Consider the following 23,722-nt stretch of genomic DNA (forward strand, 5'->3'; position numbering starts at 1 on the left):
GCGAAGAGAGCAGAGCAGGCCTGGGGGACTGGGGCTGGATGAGGCCCAGCCGGGAGTTCATGGCAGCCATGCAAGGCCATCCCAACACAGGCAGCCTTGCCTAGGCGTGGGCCAGAGCTTCAATGCAGTTCCCACGTCAGGGGCTGAAGCCCCATCCAAGCCTCCTCAAAGCTCTTCATCATTAACTTTGCTTTTCTCTCAGACTTCTGATCTGAGGTTCATCTTATCAGAGCTGATCTTGAGCACAGGCAGCAAACCCTGAGGAAGCAGGGGAAGAGCTTGTAGATCTTGCTGGTGCACTCAGGGCCCTGATAGTAGCATCATGTTCATTCACTGGAGTATGAAAGAAAAATAGCTGAGTGACTAGATTTTCATTTAGATGTCTGTGTCTCTACACTAAATGGAAACTGAATGCATAGGCTTTTTTTTTCTTTTTTTTTTTGGGGGGGGGGGGATATTAATCTATTAATCTTAAATTACCTACTATGCAAAGTAGTAGGATATGCAAAGAAGCCCTCCCCAGGGTTACGACAATATGCTTTATGAACTTTTGAAGAATTGGATGTTGATGAGCATAAGGTTAGATCAATTAACAGTGAGTGTTATTTCTTGATCCTTGTATTTCCTGGATTATCTCTTTCTCAATGTTATTTTGAACATTCCAAAATGCTCTGACATGCCACCATTTTCATATAGAGGCAGAAGAAACAAAACAACAAAGGCCTCTAAGCAGACATGACCACAGTCAAATAGGGAAAATTTGCTTATTCACAGCAGAATATTTACACTTATGCAGGTTGTTGTTTGGTTCAGGAACATAGTCTAAAAGTTCATACTATTTACATAAATTTCATTTTACTTTTTATCTCTGTTAGGAAATAAAATATAATATAGTCTAGCCTTGTGGTAAGCCTAACCAAGTGACTGTAGCCACAAAATCTGTTTTTCAGTGGCTGTTTGAGAGCTTTTGGTAAAGTAAGCTGGATCTTAAATTTGCTAATTCAGTCATATATTGGTCCAAGTAACTTCAATATAATATGAGAATTTTTATTCAGAGTTTGCTTTTTTTTTCCCCAGTAAAGATGCAGTTTCACATTATATTTAATCGTGAATAAGAGGATTCCAATTGATAGCGAACTTTAACCCCAACTACCTACTCTTTCAACTTCTTTTATAGTTGATCTTGTGATCATGTAGTTACAGGGTGAGTTTAAATTTACAGCACTGCTGTAACAAGATGTTGAATATGTGCCAGATGAAAAACATCTTTTTAAAAGGTGTTAGCACTCTGTAGATGGTACTCTGAAACTGAAACAGTCACGAGTATTGGTCCCTTCTGAAGATATGATTTTGACATGGCCTTAATAGAGGTGGTTACATTGTTCCTTCTGTAAAAGGAGGATGATAATGGCAGCCTAGTAGGAAAATTCCCACAATCTCCTATACCTCTAGCTACAAATAAATCTAAAATAAAAATGACATCATAACATTTGTACAGGAAAAAATTTCTCAAGAAACTAGTGCAGCTTCAGAAAATAAGGTGGCAGGAAAAAAAAAGTAAAGTATTTGTAACTGTCTTCTAATGCAATCTTATTAGGTAGACTACTGGCACAAGACAAATCAACTTTTTGATGTCTTTCTTCAACTAACATTTTACAACTGCAGGCAGCACTTTCCTAATCAGTTTTGTAAATTGGAAACCTTTTTAGAAATATGACCATAAGGAGTAACATAGTGGTTCTTCACAAAAATGACATTTTCAGTGTATGACTCTCCACTAATGATGTGTTAACTCTGTCCCTAAATGACCTAATGAGAAATACATAATAAATATGTATCTAAGTGTGCATTGGTTACTTAACTATTATTATCTTATTGTTAGCTGTTTTCCAAGCTCCTGAAAGAGAAAAGGCAAAATGATGTCTCCAGTATAAGACATGAAGTTTTCTTGGATTTCCTCTAAAACTCGAGAGATTCTCCATTATACATATTTTTTTTTTTTTTTTAAATTGAAAAGCTGTTGGCAACCTAAAATTTTCCTGCATGTATTATAACAGGGTTATTTGCATGGCCCTTTCCTTTTTCATATGTGCTTTGGGATCTTTTATGAAGCCATTGTTCTGTAACTACATTCTATTATAATTCTGCTCATTTTTAATAATATGTATGATATTTCTGCTGCCCTGAAGGACTCCCATGAAAATTAAATGTTTAAATAAAATGAGCACCCAATGCTTCTTTCTATTATGCTGGTTAATATTTTATAAAATATTTTTATCTGTGAGGCTTTCAATACCTCAACTCCAAAATGACTTTCTAAATATTATAAGCAATAACAAATACCCCTTGACTGAATAGCAAAGACGAAATTCAATCTGTGTGACAGTTGCTATTCATAAACTGTTCGAGCTTCACTCTCATGGTTTATGATGTTAGCTGAAGCTTTTTGACTGAGTTACAGAACTAGATTCAGTGAGGGAATCATACCTTGCTGTATATAAATACCTTTTGGAGTTAGCCTCTATTTTTCTTTTTCAAATACAGAGCCCGATCCTGGAGACCTAAGTCATTCAAAATTCATATAAATTCTACTGCCAGGCTAGCATCATCCAGCCTGTAATACGGAAAAGGCTGTCACCAGATACATGCACACAATTTCCTTTGAATCCAAGGAGACTTCTGTGTGCATTCAAAGAAAGAATACAGCCTTAGATGTTTAGAAATGACAAACATATAGAATTAGAATTCATTCAGTTTGCTAAGCTGTATAAATATTGAATAAAATCATTGAGACTACACTGTGATACTATTAAAAATAAGTTTCTGCCCCCCCAAATTGAGTAGCCCAAATATGTAAATTCAGCACTATTTCCAAACAACATTTTTCCAGCCTCTAAACTCAATCTTGGGTCTCAAATACAAGTAGATGTCTATTCATGTATATTGTTCTTATGGCTAAAAGTCTGGCTGACCCAATTATGCTCATTGGTTAACCATGTTATCTTCATACTTTTTTTTTTGTGTATGTGTGACCATGTCCATACAAACCTATTGTTTACAAAAGGTTTTTTTAGAGATGTAACATACTAAACTTTAACGAACTACTTTATGTATAATGCATAAATGAGTGTAGACTACATCTCATTTTACTTACTGTGTTGTTCCTTCAATAATAATGGAAGTAAAAAGCCATGCAAAATTTATGTTTATCCCTAAGTTTAGAAGATGCAGCATGACTTGAATATACTCAGGATAAATTGTCTTAGCTATGACAGTACTCTATCTTAACTTCCTCCTCCCCCCTAAAAAAAGCAGAAATTAATGTGATTTTGGTAGAGAAAAAAATGTACTTAATAGGAAAAAAAAATCTGATTTGAGACAAGACTAGTTTTGTACCTGTTTGTTTTCTTCTCAGCTGTGCTACAAAGTCTCTTAGTGACCCTGGTCATGTCACTGGGAGCTAGGCTGTGCCATCAGTTATTTAAAGTGAAAGAACTAGATGCAATTTTCTGTTTTAAAATACGGGCATGTTAATTGTCTTCGGTTTGAAAAATCTGGGTTCAATTCCCTATGTAGCCACAGTGTTTTAAATCTCTGTCATTCGGTTTAAGTGCATCCACTAGTTAGCCACACTACAGGCTCTCTGGCTATTCTCCAGTCATCATATTGTAACCTTGCCCTTGTTAAGAGAATAATTCAAGGAAACACAAACAAAACTTAACTAAGTGATTAGAGTACTCACCTGAAGGCAAAGAAACCCGGGTTCCTATTTCTTTTCCTGTAGTTCAAAGACTATTTAATGTAAAAATGGAAATAGCCTTGAGATGAGAACGTTCCTCTAAAAATAGGTGCTTCATTCTTCCCTACAAAGCAGAAGAAATAACTGGATCCTACTTTCCTGATAACTGGTTTCTGATTTGACTGCTGATTACAAAGCAGTGGTCAAGTGCATCACCGTTTACAGCAGATGTGTCTTGAAAACCTCATGATTACGATTTTGTGTTGTGCTCAGGCCTGCGGTGGATTGTTGGCGTTGCAGAGCACAGCACAGAGCCCCAGGAAGGACCCCTGGGGATTTAGCACGAGTTCACAGCAGGCCACTGTTGATAGGTACTGTGTTGCTAACACTCAGGAAACTTCAGGCATGCCTATAATGAGAAACACTAACCTCTTGTAAACTCAAATCTACAGTCTGTCTTGGGTTTAAGTGCCTCCAAGTTTAGGCAGCAGCTGTTGCTTTGCTTTTCAGATTACAGTTTTCTACCTAAACATCTCCATTTTCTCCAAATCCTGCTTTAGATGTTTAAATCCATTATTGGCTCTATCCCTTAATCTCTGTACTGCCAACCTTCCTCTATGTAAATGGAAATATTCGTACTTCTTTCACTTCCCTTTACCTTCTTTGTTGCCGGATAGTAGTTATATAGGACAAGGGCTGTCTATTCATTCACAGCAATTCTCACAAATCTGTTTCTTTTGGGGACTGTTCAGACCTTTACTGGGAAACAAATTTGTAGTAGAAGAGTTAGGTGCTAAATAATATAGAGAACAGAGTTGTTCCATACTAGGCAAAAAAAAAAAAAAAAAATCTGCGGCAATGTGAGATGGTAATTTAGGACATGGAAGATGATAGAGCTACAATGTCAGTGCTGGTCTGGGGAGACAATGTAATGCTGTTAATGAAACAAATGCTGTTAATACATCTCTGCAGAGCACATGTAAGTGAAATGCAACAAACGTGGGATATGGAGGTATTGTCAAACAGAAATGAATTTAAATAATATAACGGCATGCTCATTTCATTTCACTTACCTATTCCCTAGACCATCACTGACGCTTCACACACAGTGCTGTAAGAATTATATTATTTGGATGTCATCAAGCTTGGGGGATAATAATCCGCAATATGGATGAAATTTTGGGCGTGAAAGCACAGCCTATACAGCCCCTGTGTTGCGTTTGCAGAGTATGAGAGAATTGCTAATGATAAAAGGCCTTTGAAGAATCTGATCCCTGGGATAAGCTTGTAGAGATTGTTGTTCTGTGACCATTTCATAGGGAGATATTTGCCTGAGGCTGAGATGGTAACCCCATGGCCAGAATAAGATGAAATTCACAGTTACAGAGTCCTGATATGGCCAGTGATTCTTTTACTTCAGTTTAAAAAAGCTGCTTATGAGTTGTGCTGCATTCAAAACTTTACCAGACATTGAAAAAAACCACCCAAACAAAAATGTAACCTAGGAATAAAGTAATTTTCTATTAAGTCAAACATTTTTGACCTGAAAAGTGAGATTTTTAAAATATGCACTTTTTTACTTGAAAGAAAGAGATAGGTAATTAAATATGAAGCATAAGTAAGTGGAAATTGAAATTTTCTTTTGAAAGATGGGGGTCTTTTTCTCCCTTAATGCTAATGTAAAAAAAATAAATATATAAATCCTTAGACTCTTCAAAGATGTTGATTATTTTGAGGCTGAAAGATTTTGCTGATTTTAACTTGGACTTGAAAAATATTTTTGATGACTGAGTAATATATTTCTTGGTGCACAGAGTATTTGCCAAAAGAAAAAAAAAATCTAGCTGTTCTAATAAACAATCCTGACAGTCATATGTGGTATGGACAAATGAAATGCTTTTCCAGAAACAGATAATTCCTTGCAACCCCAGAGACACCTGTACAGGAGAACTGGGCTTTGATAACCTCCCCTCACCAAATATGATTGAGCCTTATTATGTGGCTAGTTGAGAATTACAGAAATAAATGAAACTAATAATGAAGAAGGAGTTTGCAAAGAACCAACTGTAGTAAATTAAATTGAAAATGGTGTAAATCACTTATGTTCATCTCAGCTTTAACTGGGCTCATGGTTCTTAGTGAACCCAAATGGTTCATTTGACACATTGTTTCTTTTTATTTTCCTTGGGTTTTTTTTTTTTCCCCTCCCTCTTCTGTTCACAAATAGCTTATGAAAAAATAGCTATTTCATCAAATGTATTGGGCAAAATTATTTTGTTGAATAATTTCCATGAACAGAAATTGCTTCTTCTTTTCATATTAAATTTCTTGATTATTACTTTTGCTCTTGAGCAGAAGCTTGTAAAAAATACTTATGGTATGAAAATGTTTGGGACATACAATTCAAACTTCACTCTTAAGTCCTCTGTGTAAATGAAATCATGGGAATTTCCATAGTTTCAGGATATAATCCCATCAGTACAAGATAGCTGGAAGAAAGATAAACCCAAACAAATCCAAAGGAGAAATAAAACATATTTTTTTAAAGAAAATTATTAACCCTTAGCAAAAAAAATAGTAATACAATGCTTGTATTATCTAATGGTCACATCTGAGTGTACTTTATGTAACAGACAAATAAAGTAATTGATTTCAATATAGTCAAAGGAAAATTAAAAATAAACACTTTAATAGATTCATTACCTATTCTGTCCCCTTCCTCAGCAATATCTCTGTGAGTACTGGTAGCTCATGTACTTTGTTTTGAAGGTTTCCACAGTTTAAGAGTCCATAATCTCTCAGAAGATCTATTTCAGTACTTCACTATTCTTACCGTTGTATTGCTATTTTCTAATATTCTAATCCTAATTTCAAACTTTGTTGAGTTTGAACCCATTATTTCTTGTTCTACCTCTTAGGTCATGGAGAATAATTTATTCCTTCTCTCCTATTTGCAGCCTTTTATATATTTGAAGAAATTCCCTTTTCAGTTTTCTCTCTTTTTTTTTTTTTTTGTTTGTTTGTTTTAGGTTAAAGAATCATAATTCATTCAGGTTTTTTTTTTTCTCTCCAGTTACGTTTTCTAGATTCCAGTTGTTCTTATTATTCTACTGAGTTCTCTTCAATTTTACATCTTTCACAAACTGTGGTGCCCAAAATTGGAAAAAGAAACCCAGCTGAGGCTTTAACAGAGCAGAGTAGAGCAGCAGAATTGTTTACAGGCTGGCTGGCTGTTTATACCTTTCGTTATGGTCTATGCCTTTTTACAGCAGAGTGGCATTGCTGATTCACATTTGGATTGTCATCCAACCACACCTTTTTCTGTGAAACTGTTACATTGTCAGGTTATTTCCCACATCCCTCTTTCTGACCTTAAAATTTTGGAATCTACGAGTCTTGTAAATCACTACAACTTACTTATTGTCCTGGTGATTATATTCACAAATTCTTGTGTCTTAGCAGAACTCTGTATCAATAAATCTCTTGTTGACAGAGCAGTCCATCTGTATAAACTGAAAGACCCTGAAGAGAGGTCAAACTCTGCAGGGAGAATATGAATAACATTTAAGTAGTAGATAGTCTTCTATAGTGGAAAAGCCATAACTGATGTCCAGTAGTTAGAATTAATTAAATCTTTCTCCAGGTAAAATTAATTTGTGGAAATGGAGTGAAAAAGGAGTTGTGAACATAATCAGTGTAAAAGCATAGAATATGTATTCATGGAAATTATTAGTAATGGTTGCCCAGCTGTATTCTTATTCCTAGGCAATTCAGATTTCCTGAAGTACACTATTTGGAAGGTGTAATGTTTAGCAGCAGCTTTTTTTCTCTTAGTTGAAAGGCATATCTGGTAGTCCATCTAATGCATGTCCTGCTCAAAGTGAGGCTAATATAAATTTGGGATCTACATCAGCTGCGGCTTTTTCTAACCATGTCCTTTCTAGGATAGAGATTTTACCACTTTGCAGACTGCTCAAGTGCTGTGCTTTCCGTACAGTGAGAAAGTTTTTAGTAATGCCCAATTTGAATTTCTCAAGCTGCAACTTGTTGCAGCTGCTTCTTATTAAATTGTCTGCCACTACAAAGAAGAGTTTGGCCATGTCATCTTTGTAAATGCCCTTCTTCTGGTAGTACGCTGCTTTTGGATTGTCCCTTAAGCACCTCTTTGCCAGACTAAACACTTTCAGGTCGCTCCATTTCTCGTAGGCTATATGGTCTAGGCTCCTGAACAGCTTGTTTGCTTTCTGATGGACTCTTTGCAGTTTCATTCATTGCCAGGTTGTCATCCCCATCCATCAGCATTCATTCATTTGGTTGCTCACTTAATGTTTCTCCATTACTCTCTCACCAAAATAGATACCTAGGTCATCAAGCACATTGAATGCTCCACTACTAACCTTTGTAATGATGTGGCATCTCCTTACCAGAAGTGGTCTCACTATCCCCTAAAAATGACCCTGCTATTGTGTTGTTCTGTGGGAGAGACTTAATATCAGTAAGCTTTATGATACTCATCATTCCAGAAATAAAGGAAGGAGTTGGTATTTCAGATTAGGTAACTTTAGTGTATACTTTTGACACTAATCTCTCTGAGCCTCTTTTTGCCAGTAGGATATTCATTAACCACACAGGAGATTCTGGTTCCTTGCCTTCTAATTTGGTGTCTGGTTAACATCATTCTGGTCCAGCCTTTCCCCCTTAGCCATCAGCAAGCTATAGCAGATGTGGTGTAGACCTGTGATGTACAGGAACCATGAGGGATAAAGTGTGGTCATTCATTCAGTTGGGATGACACATACATGGTCAAGCGATGTGCAGCAAGCATCCTCAGTCACTCTGAGGCCTAGAGCATGTGAAGTTCTGTGCAAAGCACTGAGAACTGTGTCAGGTCCAAGTGAGTTTTAGCAAGCTTTTTTTTTTTCCAGAATATGCAGACATGAGTTTATAATTTTCTTTTCAAGTATTTAGCACTGGACAAATTTCTATATATTTTTAAAAGGTGGTAAAAAGCACCCTGACTGCAATTGTGATGTCTGGGCTTCAAAGCATAATGGAGTTTTATAAAATGAGGTAGCTAACTCTTTTTTATGTTAATTTTCCCCTAATTCAATTCCCCAGAATGGTTGAGTTGTTTGATTGAATGTTGCCCACCAAATAAACAGCCTCGGGCAGGCATCTGTCATAGAAAATTTCAGCCCAATTCATTAATATTTTGCAAAATTATAAGATATGAAAACAGGGATTTGTAATATGAAGTGTCAGTCAGGGAGCCTCAGAAGTACATTTTGCTACTACCTTCCTGCACCAGTAAGTTGCTGGTATGTGACTGAGTATTTAATGTACTTATTGAACTATGTAATTTTTTTTTTTTTTTTTTTTTAATAAATAGGTGCAAAAATTTGGTTCAAAAGTGCTTTGGATTTGTGTAGTTCTTTGCTACAACACCTAGGCACAAAAGATCTGTAATAAAAGTGAAATGGCAGTCTGAATTCAGAATGCCCATGCTTTTGTGTTTTGATGTCTCAGCTTTCAAGCTATTTTTATGTTGTTTCTTTCATCTTTAATTTTACTAAGAGATTCATATTAGATTCATTATTAATCCCTGTAACACTGCCTTCCCTTTTTCTGCACAGTATGAGAGATTTCTGGCTTCAATAGAAATAATAATGTGTGAGATTATTTTCTACATTTAATATGTGAATAAACAAATAAACAATGTGGATTTTCTAAAATCTTCATGCATTGTAATTTTCTTCCAGAGATTCCACTGATGCATTAGGACTGAGAGGCATGAGCAATCACCAAAAGCTTTTAAGCAATGATTTTGGTTGTGTACTTTATAAGCTGAGAATTCTCAGCATGCAGCGCATTATAACACATACTGCACTGGAAAATAAACAGAAAAATGAAGTATAGTAACTGGACTTTCCATAGGGGTTTGACATAGATTAAATGAAACACAATTCCAACATGTTGATGAACTGCAGACCAATTAGAGAATGTCTTTTGAAGTGTGAGTGGTACAGTTATGATGCCTGCAACTGAGAAGGAGAGGCAGGAGGAAGGTGAATAGGGATTGTGGGTGGCTAGCGGAAAGACTGCTAGTTTGGGAGCTGGGGGTTTTATGGTTGGTGGTAAAGGGGAAGCCGATTACAAATACTGTTCCACTTTGAATTAAAATGTGTATCATATTCTTCTGATGGTTTGATTTATTCTGTAGACAATATCATAGCTGCACAAACTGGTCAAAGAAAAAGGAGCAGCATGTAGTAGTGAAAGTCTAGCCTTAGTGTTTCTACGATAAAAAGGGGACTCAGAGCTTCTACAGTGTTGATCACAGTTATCAAAATCATCTGATGGACATCAGGCTTCCATTCAAGCCAAGGAGAAACAACAATAATCCACTTAAACAGAAAATTAATACTGAAGGAATATTTTAGGCCCCAACTATCTGCTGGCAAAAGTAGTGTGTTTCTATGTAAGGTAATGTAGCGTCTTTGTTGCTGACCTCTTTTCTTCTGTTAGAAACAATGATCATTGTTAATGTTTCCTAAAATCTGTAAGCAATTTGAAATCTAAGTCTCATTTGCAACAGTGCTGCAGGACTTCTCCCACTGGCCTTCCACAGAGACAGAGACATGATGCAGCTGTACGTGTAAAGGCAATACAGTTGCTCCTGTGTGAGTCAACCCCAAAACTGGAAGTACTGGGAGGTATGGTGGAGACCCTGTGAACAACTGCTTTCCACGCAACCAAATTAGGATCTATAAGTAGAACTGACAGATCCTCAAAGCACTCTGCCCATATCAACAATAACAGCCCCTCTAAAGTTCTGGGTCCATTTTTCTGGTTACCAACATTCAGTTCAGATCTCTCTCTGATTTGTGTTCACAGCTAGAAAAGAGAAGGGCCTATGTTAGCAGCACAGTCCCTCTCTTCTCAGCATGTCTCATGTCCTAAGGTCTGTCAAGTGAGCTGGGGTCGGCCCATGTGCCCAGATCGCCTTCCAGAGAAGACCAGTAACTGGTGCTTCAGAGCACAGCACAGAACTCTAAAGTGTGTTCCATGTTCCAAAAATATAATGAAAACTAACTTAAATTATAGTCTTAGTGAACATGTGCATTCATCTAAAGCCACAAGAATTACTGAGTTTTCTTTAGCAATGCTAAGCCATACAGATATTAAAGTGTGAAATATGTTTATGTTTATGTTTATGTTTATGTTAGAAAAGCTAAAGCCCTGACAGAATTAAATCTGGCCAGGGACATCAAGGGCAACAAGAGAAGCTTCTATAGGTACATCAGTGATAAAAGGAAAACTAGGGAAAAAGTGGACACTCTCTGGAAGGAAATGAGAGACCTGGTCACCCAGGATATGGAGAAGGCTGAGGTAACCAACAACTTTTTTGCCTCAGTCTTCACTGGCAAGTGCTCTAGCCACACTGCCCAAGTCACAGAAGGCAAAGGCAGGGACTGGGAGAATAAAGAACTGCCCACTGTAGAGGAAGATCAAGTTTGAGATCATCTAGGGAACCTGAAGGTGCACAAGTCCATGGGATTTGATGAGATGCATCTGGGGTCCTCATGGAACTGGTAGATGAAGTTGTTGAGCCACTATCCATCATATTTAAGAAGTTGTGGCAGTCTGGTGAAGTTTCCACTGACTGGAAAGGGGGAAACATAGTCCTCATTTTCAAGAAGGGAAAAAAGGAAGACCAGGGGAACTACAGGCTGGTCAGTCTCACCTCTGCGCCTGGCAAGATTGTGGAGCAGACCCTCCTGGAGAGTATGCTCAGGCACATGGAAAATAAGGAGGTGATTGGTGACAGCCAACATTGCCTCAGTAAGGGCGAATTGTCCCTAACAAATTTGGTGGCCTTCCATGACGGGGTTACAGCATTGCTGGATAAGGGAAGTTCCAGTGATGTCATCTACCTGGACTTGTGAAAGGCATTTGACACTGTCCCACATGACATCCTTGTCTCTAAATTGGAGAGACATGGATTCGATGGATGGACCACTCGGTGGATAAGGAATTGGCTGGATGGTCGCACTCAAAGAGTTGTGGTCAACGGCTCAATGTCCAAGTGGAGATCAGTGACGAGTGGTGTTCCTCGGGGGTCGGTACTGGGACTGACACTGTTCAACATCTTTGTCAGGGACATGGACAGTGGGATCAAGTGCACCCTCAGCAAGTTTGCCGACGACACCAAGCTGTGTGGTGTGGTCAACACGCTGGAGGGAAGGGATGCCATCCAGAGGGACCTTGATAGGCTGGAGAGGTGAGCCCGTGTGAACCGCATGAAGTTCAACAAGGCCACGTGCAAGGTCCTGTGCATGAGTTGGGGCAATCCCAAGCAGAACTACAGGCTGGGTGGAGAATGGATTGGAAGCAGCCGTGAGGAGAAGGACTTGGGGGTATTGATTGAGAAGCTCAGCATGAGACAGCAGTGTGCACTTGCAGCCCAGAAAGCCGACCGTGTCCTGGGCTGCATCAAAAAAGAAGCGTGACCAGCAGGTCAAGGGAGGTGATTTTCCCTGTCTACTCTGCTCTCGTGAGTCTCCACCTGGAGTACTGTGTCCAGCTCTTGAGTCCCCAATATAAGAAGGGCATGTGGCTGTTGGAGAGAGTCCAGAGGAGGACCGTAAAGATGATGGGAGGGCTGGAGCACCTCTCCTGTGAGGACAGGCTGAGAGAGCTGAGGTTGTTCAACCTGGAGAAAAGACGACTCCGGGGAGATCTTATAGCAGCCTTCCAGTACCTGAAGGGGGCCCACAGAAAAGCTGGAGAGGGACTGTTTACAAGGGCATGGAGTGATAGGACAAGGGGTAATGGCCTTAAGCTGAAGGAGAGGAGATTTAGATGAGATATTAGGAAAAAAAGTTCTCTATGTAGGTGGTGAGGCACTGGAACAGGTTGCCCAGAGAAGCTGTGGATGCCCCTGGATCCCTGGAAGGGTTCAAGGCCAGGTTGGATGGGGCTTTGGGCAACCTGGTCTAGTGGAGGTTGTCCCTGCCCATGCCATGGGGGTTGGAACTAGATGATCTTTGAGGTTCCTTCCTCATTAAAGGAAGCATCCTCATTCCTTAAAGCATTAAAAAAAAAAAAAAAAAAGGTTTCATTTTCTGTATACACGTAATATATCACCACAGATATTTGACTGATTTTTTTCCGGAAAAAATGCCAGGATGATTTGGAACACTCATGCAGTTTGATTAGAAACCAGCTAATAGTAGTTTAAACTGAGAAGAGAGAGGAAATGATAATTATTCTTAAATAACATAGTTTATGCAGCACAGTTTCAAACAACTCAGAGGTAAGCATTAAAGCATGTAAACTTGACTCTTGTTTTAATCACTAGTTATTATAATTCCAGCTTAAATTCAATGAAATCAGTAGAATTATTCCAATGTTTAATAAGGCAGTTGTACTGGTTCTGTCTAGGATAGAGTTAATTTTAATCATAGGAGCTCATATGTTGCTATGTTTTAAATTTGTTGTCAAAGCAGCACTGATAATGCACTAATCTAGCTTTTACTGAACAGTGTTTGCAGAGCATCAAGGCCTTCTCTGGATCTCACTCCGCCCTGCCCCAGAGAATAGATGGGGGGATGCACAGTAGGTTGAGAGGGGACACAACCGGGCAGATAACTCCAGCTAATCAAAGAGATATTCCTTACCATATAACACCATGCTCAGCAATAAAAGGGAAAAGAGGGGGTTTTATGGAGGTTAGCCAGCTTTTGTTCAGGAACTGGCTGGGCATTGGTCCACCAGTGGGAGGTGGTGAGTAATTGCCTACGCAATACTTGGGGTTTTTTTTGTTTTCTTCTCTCTTCTCCCACTTATTCTTCACTTATTCAACTTTTTGTAATTTTTATTTTTTTATCTTGACCCCAAGTTTTCTTGCTTTTATTCTTCCTTTCCTTATTCCTCATCCCATTGGCAGTTGGGGAAGTGAGCAAGTGGCTGTGTGGTGCTTAGCTGCCCACCAGCGTTAATCCACAACAGGCAGTACAGAAAGACAGTGGCAGACCTGCCTTGTTATGAACTTGTTTAATATCTCCTTCTCTGGAGATATTCAAAACCCGCCTGGACACGATCCTGTGCAACCTGCTTTAGGTGATCCTGCTCTACCAGGGGGGTTGGACTAGATGATCTCCAGACGTTCCTTCCAACCTGTACCAATCTGTGATTCTGTGATTCTGTAACAGTACTAAATTAGTATAAAATGTCCACATTCTGCTCTGGAAAGATATAACTTACACTACAAGGCAATGCAAATGTGTTCTGTTGGTTTCAGTGATGCAACTTCTGACTCAAGCTGTTCTACCTAAAATGAGATTATTGTCTATTAAGGCTTCATTTAGACTTACTCTTATTGTACTTCTCAGTGAAAAATATTTCACAACAGAAAACAAATGTAATAGGGTATAATACATGATTCATGGAACAACACTTGCTGTTCCAAGTCGGGACTGAAAAACACTAGGAGACATGTTAACATAATGTGAAACAAATGCTGAAATGGTGTAAATGACTGTAGCTCCATTGTTTTCAATGTATGTACATGCATTCAGCCTTGTTTATGTGTATTTAGACTAGAATTCAGCAGAGTTATTATCAGAGTTTTAATAAGAAATATAAGTACAAGTCAGCTGGAGCTGGTGCATTCTGCTCCTCTTGGTTTTGTTATTGTGGCCGGTGTTTCTCATACAATAAACAAGCACTGTTAGAAATATCCTCTTCTTAAATTTTTAATAGAATTTAATCCATAAATACTTCTCTAAATACCTCTGTTTTACTAATCATAACGGAATATATTCACTGCAAGAGTCATAAAATAGATGAGGCAGTGAAAATGTTTAGGGAATGTTAGAACTGATAATGATAATGATGCTACTAGAACAGTTGGAGCACAGCACACAAAGACACAACAAGATGTTACAGTGCACTGGACTCTGTGCAGAATCAGCGGTAATCCAGGATTGTATAACTGGTATTACAGGCTGCACTGGAGTTGGTGTCTGCCTCTGGGATCGGTTTGTGTTAGCAGAGCCAAAAATAACACAAATGTTCGTTTGATGTTTAGAGTGCTTCCTCTCTCTCAGCATTCATTCTCCTTTCTGACTCTTTACAGTGCTTAGACTGAGGCTTTTTGTTTTATCATTACCTTCTTCTTTGGTTTTTAGCTTCAGTTTGTGAAAGAAAGAAAGAAGGTTCAGTTTTTTCTATTCCATTTGAAGGTGCAATACTCAGTAGACCAGCAGTGTTATACCACATCAGGTCTGAGTATATCACCCAGAGCTGCAGAGCTGTAGTGCTGACTCACCTGCCTGTTAGGTGCTAGGCGATTTTACAGAAAGGTACACTTAATGTGCTGACGTCTTTTGGCAGGCAACACAGAAATATAAACGAATTTAAGTTTCTGAGTTGGTGAGAACTGAAGAATAAAGCAAAATCCAAAAGGAATAAACTTTTGGCATGAAGGAAACAAATCTGGTGTTCAAGAGTATATAGTTTTTAATTCATAGTGGGTCATTTTGGATGACTGACTGCGTGTATGTTGCATGCATAGAATCATAGAATGGTTGAGTTGGAAGGGACCTTAAAGATCATCTAGTTCCAACCCCCCCTGCCATGGGCAGGGACACCCTCCACTAGACCAGATTGCCCAAAGCCCCATCCAACCTGGCCTTGAACACTTCCAGGGATGGGGCCTCCACAACCTCTCTGGGCAACCTGTTCCAGTGCCTCACCACCCTCACAGTAAAGAATTTCTTTCTAACATCTAATCTAAATTGACCCTCCTTTAGCTTAAGGCCATTCCCCCTTGTCCTGTCACTACATGTCCCTGATAAACAGTCCCTCACCAGCTTTCCTGTAGGCCCCTTCAGGTACTGGAAGGCTGCAATTAGATCTCCCTGGAGCCTTCTCTTCTCCAGGCTGAACAATCCCAACTCTCTCAGCCTGTCATCACAGGAGAGGTGCTCCAGTCTTCTGATGATCTTCATGATGATCAGTCCTTCTCCTGACTTGCTCCAACAGCTCCATGTCCTTCTTATGTTGGGTGCCCCAGAGCTGGATGCAGTATTCCAGGTGGGGTCTCATGAGAACGGATTAGAGGGGCAGAATCATCTCCCTCGACCTGTTGGTCTTTTGATGCAGCCCAGAATACATGAGTGTGTGTGTTCATGTGCATGTGTGTTAGGAGCCCAGTGGAATTGCCACCAATTTAGGACACATTTCAGCTTGGAATACCTCCAGAAGAAGAATTTACAAGCTGAGTTTTGCTGGAATTTATTGATAATACCAACATTAATAAAATTAGCATCGAGACCAGTTATGCTGCAATATGAAGATGGTGGAAGAATCTAAATAGAGTAAATCATAAATAGCATAACTTCATTAAAAACACAGAACTACAAAGGAGGTGTTTGCTGTCAATTAGGTGTGTCCCTAGCCCAGGGTGTATATCTTCCAAAATCACCATATATAGTCTGCCCCAAGCATCCATATTTACTTTAAGCTCAACGATGTCTACACATCTGCTGTGAAGGCTTTGTTTTGCTGTATAGAAATTAATCCTAGATTTGATAATGCATAATTAGTTAATAGTGACCTATAATTCAGAAGATTATCAATGCTGATATTGTCATAATGATAACCTGACAAATAGTACAGTAAAAGTTAATTAGCGCACAACACTATATGCTTCAGGAAGATAATAGTGTGTTTCAAAGACCCCCTTTTCCTAACCCTGATCGGTGATTCCCTTTGAGCTTAATAACAGTTCAAAACTGGGATCAAAAATTGTATCCTTGCTAATGTCTTGAAGCTACTGAGCTATTGTGTAGAGTATTGTAGCTACTCTAAACTAATGATTGGCTATGGGTTTGCTGCTTTTTGTGGTTTTTTTTTTTGGTCTCGCTGGTATTTTTCATCCATGCCACATGACAAAATGCTTTGGAGAACTAAACTAATCAATTACAGTGTTTAATATAACAGTGATTCAAAGAAATTGAGAGATTCTGGCAAGGGAGACAATGTACATGTTCAGCACAGAACTGGAAATAAATGAAAAGTCAGTGAAGACGAGGCATGCAGGGAAATGCAAATCTAAGTAATAATGCAAAATAAAGTGAAATATGAAAACACGCACAGACAAGCAAAACCTAACTACAGAATACCCCATTTTTGAGACCGCAGTGGTAGTATTTTGTATTTCCTTGTCTTCCACTCTCAGAAGTGACTATAATGCAAGTTTCTGTTCTAATTATTTAAAATATGTAAAACTACCAGGTTTCATTTTGAGTTGAATGGATGTATCCATTCTTTTCTGCCTAGAGCCCTCTTCTGCTCCTGTTGCAATCATGGATAAAATTCTCAAATAGCAAATCTTGGTTTGGGATTGGGACTTGGAAAAAGAGTAATAAATAAAGGTAAAATGAATATCATTCAAGAGTTAATATTTTTAGCACTTATTCATCTATACCAGGAAAAGGGAGAAAGGGAGAAAGTGTAAGAAGAGAAACGAACCGAAACAAAATCAATTTATCCTGTATTTGTTATGTAAATTTTTGCCCTTCTTCCTTAAGAACACTCCAAAGACTGGAACTTACATTGGCTTTGACTGTGAATGAGTCTAAAAGCACATTTATTTTTGGTGAGGTAGAAAGCACTTAACCTCTCAGCCTGGGTTATTGAACTAGAGAGGCTACAGCCTGTGCTGGGCTCAGAGCGCAAGTAGCAGAGCACAGGTGTGTATGCATATATGTCTATATCTGTGTGTATATATATGTGTGTGTACATATATATATATGTATGATGATGCCATCTCCCAGTCCAAGCAGGATGGCTTTCACGTGCTGGGAAAAGTCCCTTGCCTGTGCTACCATCTCTCCTAAAGGTCTCTGGGGTTGCCTAGGGGCATGCTGGGTGGCAGGGACCAAAGTTGTACTAGCGAGAATACTGACAAGTAATATGGATTACAAGAATCCAGCACCTGTCTCTCTCTCTCCTCCCTCTATTTTATCCAGTCATATAAGGATAGTTCTTGAGGTCACTTTGCTGCTGCCCAGGAAAGTGGTGAGTCAGAGGGACTTTCCCAGTTGCTAACCAGCATGCTGGAAGACTACACTATGCAGAAAAGACAGTAACTGCCTTGGAAAAGGGAACTAAACAGCAGAGGAAGATCTGAGAGACAACGTTCAAGACGTCCCTCAGTCAGCTTTCTGTCTAGTGGCTTATCAGGGTGCAGTGAAGCATATCTTAGAATAATTTACAGGGACACCTCGAAGATGTTCTGGAAGGCCATGATCCAGCACGCTATCATCACATACGCCAGCTAGAATTTCACCAAGTGAAAGAATAATGGCAGCTATGGGTACAGCCTCTCACCTGCAGCACCAGTACCACAGCTTATGCAGGTCATGGAGGGTACGTATGCCCTTGTGATGGCATGAAGAGGAGGATGAAGGGAGGAAGAAGGGAAAGGTGGTAATCAGACACTTTGAGAGGCACAGATGTGATTCCAATATGAAAAAATATTTAGCTTTGCTGTACACAGTCATCGTAGTTTAATGGGTTTATCCCCAGCCAGTAACTAAAACCCCTCCCTCTGAAGGGGATGGGGAGGAAAATGGAAAATGGAAAAAAACCCTCATGGGTTGAGATAAAGACAGTTTAATAGGATAACAAAGGAAGATAATATTAATATTATTGATAATAAAATAATAAATAATAAATAATAACAACCACCACCACCACAACAACAATATCAATAATACAAGTGATGCACAACTGCAATTGCTTACCACATGAAAGGAAAATAAAACAATCTGATGCCCTGTCTGTTTCCAAGCAGTGATCCAGCCTCCAGGCTAGCTGCCCCAGATACATACAGAGCATGATGTTATATGGTATGGAATACCACTGTGGCCAGCCTGGGTCAGCTGTCCTGGCTGTGCTCTCCCAGCTTCTTGTGCACCTGGCAGGGCGTGGGAAGCTGAAAAGTCCTTGACTTGGTGTAGACACTACAACTACTTAGCAACAACTAAAAACATCAGTGTGTTATCAACATTATTCTCATACTAAATCCAAAACACAGCACTATACTGGCTACTAGAAAGAAAATTAACTCTATCCCAGCTGAAACCAGGACAACAATGCTATTGTACATTCTGCTTATATCTATGAATACATTTTTTTTCTTTGCTTAGTTGTTGAGCTGAAAAATTGGTCAGAGAAATAGTTTAATGTTGACCTGTTGTTTAAGGGTTATTAAGATGCTTTTTGCTATTCATTAATTGTGTCAGACTCAACACGATTTTAAAATGAAAAAATAAAGCATTCAGCAGAACAAGCTTTTTAGCAAAACTCTTTCATTAAGGAATAATTTTCCTTCTGAACTTTTAAATTTCTCAGGTGAAATTATTTGCTGTAATTTAAGTAATTTGATAAATACTTTCCTTACTCTTAAAATTACAATGTCTGACAAATTTTGTAAGAACAAAAATCATGCATTTGGACTTAAGGAAGATTATGACATGCCAGCGAAGCCTAACAGTGTTACATGGCCTGTAGGCACTCAAAGTAATAGATATAATGTGAAAGCTATTACCAAAGTTAATTTGATTCTGGTACATTAAAAATAGACTGTTGTACAGATTTCAAATATCATTCCACTTCCTACCCTGTGCAGTGTGTGGGTACTGAACCCTTCTACATGCAGATGCAGAAGAGTGGCTGCTTGCAGTTTTACTTCTGTTGTGTCTTGAAGTAAGGAATGAGATTGAGCTTGGGTTTACAAGTGCTAAAATTTGTTCTGTCAGGCAATTTGTGAACGTGATGTATTATTCTTGGCAGGCAATCCAAACAGGTCAACACAGCCAGACTGTCCTGTAATCAATTTTGCATTTTATATTTTCAGGCTACTTTCATGGGAAGACGTCCTCACATGGCATGGTTAGATCTGCAACATGTAACTACTATTTGTATAATAACCTGCAACTATTATTTGAATAATATCATAGAGTCATTGAATGGTTAGGGTTGGAAGGGACCTTAAAGATCATCTAGTTCCAACCCCCCTGCCATGGGCAGGGACACCCTCCACTAGACCACATTGCCCAAAGCCCCATCCAACCTGGACTTGAACACTTCCAGGGATGGGGCAGCCACAACCTCTCTGGGCAACCTGTTCCGGTGCCTCACCACTCTCACAGGGAAGAATTTCTTTCTAACATCTAATCTAAATCGACCCTCCTTCAGCTTAAACCCATTCCCCCTTGTCCTGTCACTACACTCCCTGATAAACAGTCCTTCACCATCTTTCCTGTAGGCCCCTTCAGGTACTGGAAGGCCACAATTAGATCTCCCCGGAGCCACCTTTTCTCCAGGCTGAACAACCCCAACTCTCTCAGCTTGTCCTCATAGGAGAGGTGCTCCAGCCCTCTGATCATTTTCATATATATATATATATATATGTAACTAGTGTTAGAATTATATGAATATTGGCTATTTTTATAGACAATAAAAAAGTGTTTTCTGGTAGATCAAAAGACATGTTATTTAAAATATTTTCCTCATGACAACAGAAGGAGATTTGTAAGATGATTTCCCCTCCCTCCCACCCCGGATCCGGTTTGAAAAACAGTTTCTGTCCCCGAGAAATTGTAGTCTATAATTTCGTCCAATGAGTGGAAAGCTTATATTTGTTTCTTTTCCTTAGAAATGTGATAAAAGAGGTTCAAAATTCTGAAAAGCCCAAGGGGAAAATGAATATTTTTCTTAAATTCCATTCTATATTCTAAAAGGCTCCTGGATCCATTTATATTAATTTACTTACAGTAAATTTTCCCTCTTCTCAGTCTTTGATACTTCATGTGTAAGCAGAACATAAGCATGCAAAAGTTGACAGTAGTGGTTTATTAATTCTTTCATGCAAGCAGAATGTTCATGGCAATTAAAGATAATTCAGCACTCAAATATGAACAAAGGAAATGTTAATATGTCTGTCAAAAACTCAGCTGAAAGATATAAAAAGAAAAAAAATGAAATAATGAAGCAATTTCCAACAACTTTTAAAATATACTACAAAATTTGTAATAGCAGTGCCAGACAGTGCATGTCAACTTTCTTTTTTAAACCTTTCTTTCATGGTTTTTACTTGGTTGTGAAAATTCACTGGAGTCGGATGTTTGATTTTGCAGAGCTTAATTGGGAACAGATATTGCTTGTTGCTGGATACATTTTCAGAAAAAAAACCCTACACTACTGAGATCAACATTTCTTTTTACAGCCACAAAGATCTGAGCAATATTGAATTTTTGAGGTTTTTATGACTCTCTTAGATACATGGAGAAAGACAGGGTTTTTTTTCCTATTTTCTTTCAGTAATAATGCAACTTCATGCATTTTAAAGGTCATAATTTTCCACTTTTTAATACATGTGGAAATCAAACGGGAGGGTTGCACAGTTCAAAACTGAGTGTAATAGTCATGTCTTGCACTGTGAACACCAAGTAGTCATGAAAGTGTGATCTATGCCTGAAGTAATGCAAGATGGCTAAAATGAGTGTAATGGCTCTTCTGTTTCACTATTTTTCCAGAATAAGACATGGAGTTCCGAAACATTTTATATTTTAACATGCCATCAAAAAAATGGAAGTGAACAGCCCTCAAGTAATGCACAAGGACTACATAAAAAAGAAAATGGACAGCAAGGTCAGCAAACTAAGTCTCGTTCACTGGAGATGGATCTCATTGTCACCTAGTGTTAGATGTTTACATAAACACATTCAGGAAGTAGCCTTAGCCTCGTGGTGTAGTCTATAGGGAGAAACAGACTCTGAAAATATGCAGTTTCTCATGTCTGTTTGTGGTCGTTTAACCTCGGCTGGACACCAAGTGCCCACCAAGCCGCTCTATCACTCCCCTCCTGAGCAGGACAGGGAAGGGAGAAAAATAAGATGGAAAAAAACAACCCCAAACTTGCAGGTCAAGATAAAGGCAAAAGTCCGTGCATGGAAGCAAAGCAAAAGCAAAAGATCATTCTCTACTTCCCATCAGCAGGTGATGTCCAGCCGCTTCCTGGGAAGCAGGGCTTCAGTACGGGTAGCGGTTGCTCCAGAAGATAAACACTGTAAGAAAACAAATGCCCCCAGTTCCTCCCCCTATCTCTCAGCTTCTTATTGCTGAGCAGACATCATACAGTATGGAATATCCATTTGGTCAGTGTGGGTCAGCTGTCCTGGCTTTGCCTCCCAAGATCTTGCCCACCCCCAGCCTCCTGCTGAGGGGGGATGCTGCAGAGACAGCCTTGGTGTGTGCCAGCTCTGCTCAGCAGTAGCCAAAACCCTGGTGTGTTACCAACACCTTGCTGGCTACCGGTACACAGCACAGCGCTGTGAGGGCTGCTGTGGGGAAAGGTAACTCCAGCTCAGCCACACCCAGTACCCTGTTTTATAAATCTGTTAGGAAATAATGAATGGCACGTAGAAGTACCTATTTTTCTTCACTATCACAGGAGTCTAGACCACTAGTTCAGATGTCAACTCCTACTCTGTAAATGCCTGCAGTTACTCAGGTGTATTTGACTTAGATTCACTTCTAATTTGGGATTTTCATTTTCCTGGATAACTTTCTGTGGTTGTCTTAAGTTATAAGGATCTGAACCAGAGAATATTAAGGTAGCTTCCAAGCTTTATGGAGGCTCCTTTAAAGTTAGAAGCTAAGTTAGATCAGGAACTATGGATGGTCATTGTGTATTATACAAGCTATATTTCCTACCCTCAAATCAAGAGGTTAGCTGAGAAGTATGAAAAGTGTGTATTTTCATATTACCTCAGTGAGATACACACCTTGTGTGAAAATTTCCCTAATCCTGAGCCTATTGTCCACAACCTTGCAGGCAGAAGTTGAGCTGACCACCAGTCAGCTCCAAGGGCAGCTCCTCAGCTTTCAGTGTGAAGGAAATGCCTACAATGTTCCTAAGCCTGCAGTTTCTGACTGCAGACTGCCTGGGGCAATAGGTAGCAAGGAGACAGCTGATGTGTATGAGCCTGCTGCCAGTTTAGTCTGTCCACCTTGGGAAGTTCAAGGTACCTGCACAGTTCCCCTTCTCTGAAATGCATCAAGCTCCTGCTGAGTCAGTCACATTTGGACACAATGGTCTATAGTATGTATGTGTTCCCCAGTGTTGTTTGTTCCACTAAGTGAAGAATTATATACAGGTAGGTTTCTAAGGGGTTTTGTTTTATTTTCACATAAAGTTTTTCCTCCATCTCCCTCTCCCCACCAAGAGAACAGAGTTTCAGAGATTTCTTTGAATGAGTTCAAATCATTATACTTTCTAAATTTGTTCTTATGCGATGATCAGCAGAAGCTAATTTGCTCATTGAGTTTTCATTTACTGCTTGGGCGTGCCTTGTGCTCTCGTGTTTTCCCAGGCAGAGTTATGCAGCATTGCAAAGGCAGATTAGTGATGGACAAGGGCAGGGTTACTCTATGTTAAGCAACAGCTAGCTGTATGTTATTTGTCAAGATTCCTGTTAAGACATGTAGCTCAGCTTTTGTTTTGAAAAGATACGGACACGTTTGGTAGTGATAGCGTAGGTTACCGTCAATCAACAATTTTAAACGAAAAAAAAAGTATTATTCAAAAACTCACTTCAATCAATAGGTTTGATTTTTACTGTTTTCACTGAAATTGAAAGGAGTCCAAGTTCCCTACAAACTTGATTTTACTCTATTTGTAGTCATTTTAAGTAACAAAATAAAACTGCAAATAATAACTACTCCAGATTTTTCCTACACCTAAGTGACCTGAGACATTCTTATTATCTCCAAAATGATTGACTTCCCATTTTTGTTAATTTTAACTCTTATTTTCAAAACACATAAGGGATTTAGAAAAAAACACCACCACCCTCACACGCCCCCCCCCCCCCCCAGGATTTTATGAATCTCAAAGTAAGCTCA

Source organism: Balearica regulorum, chromosome 3 (genome assembly GCF_011004875.1).
Source record: "Balearica regulorum gibbericeps isolate bBalReg1 chromosome 3, bBalReg1.pri, whole genome shotgun sequence".
In the NCBI taxonomy this organism is placed as follows: Eukaryota; Metazoa; Chordata; class Aves; order Gruiformes; family Gruidae; genus Balearica; species Balearica regulorum.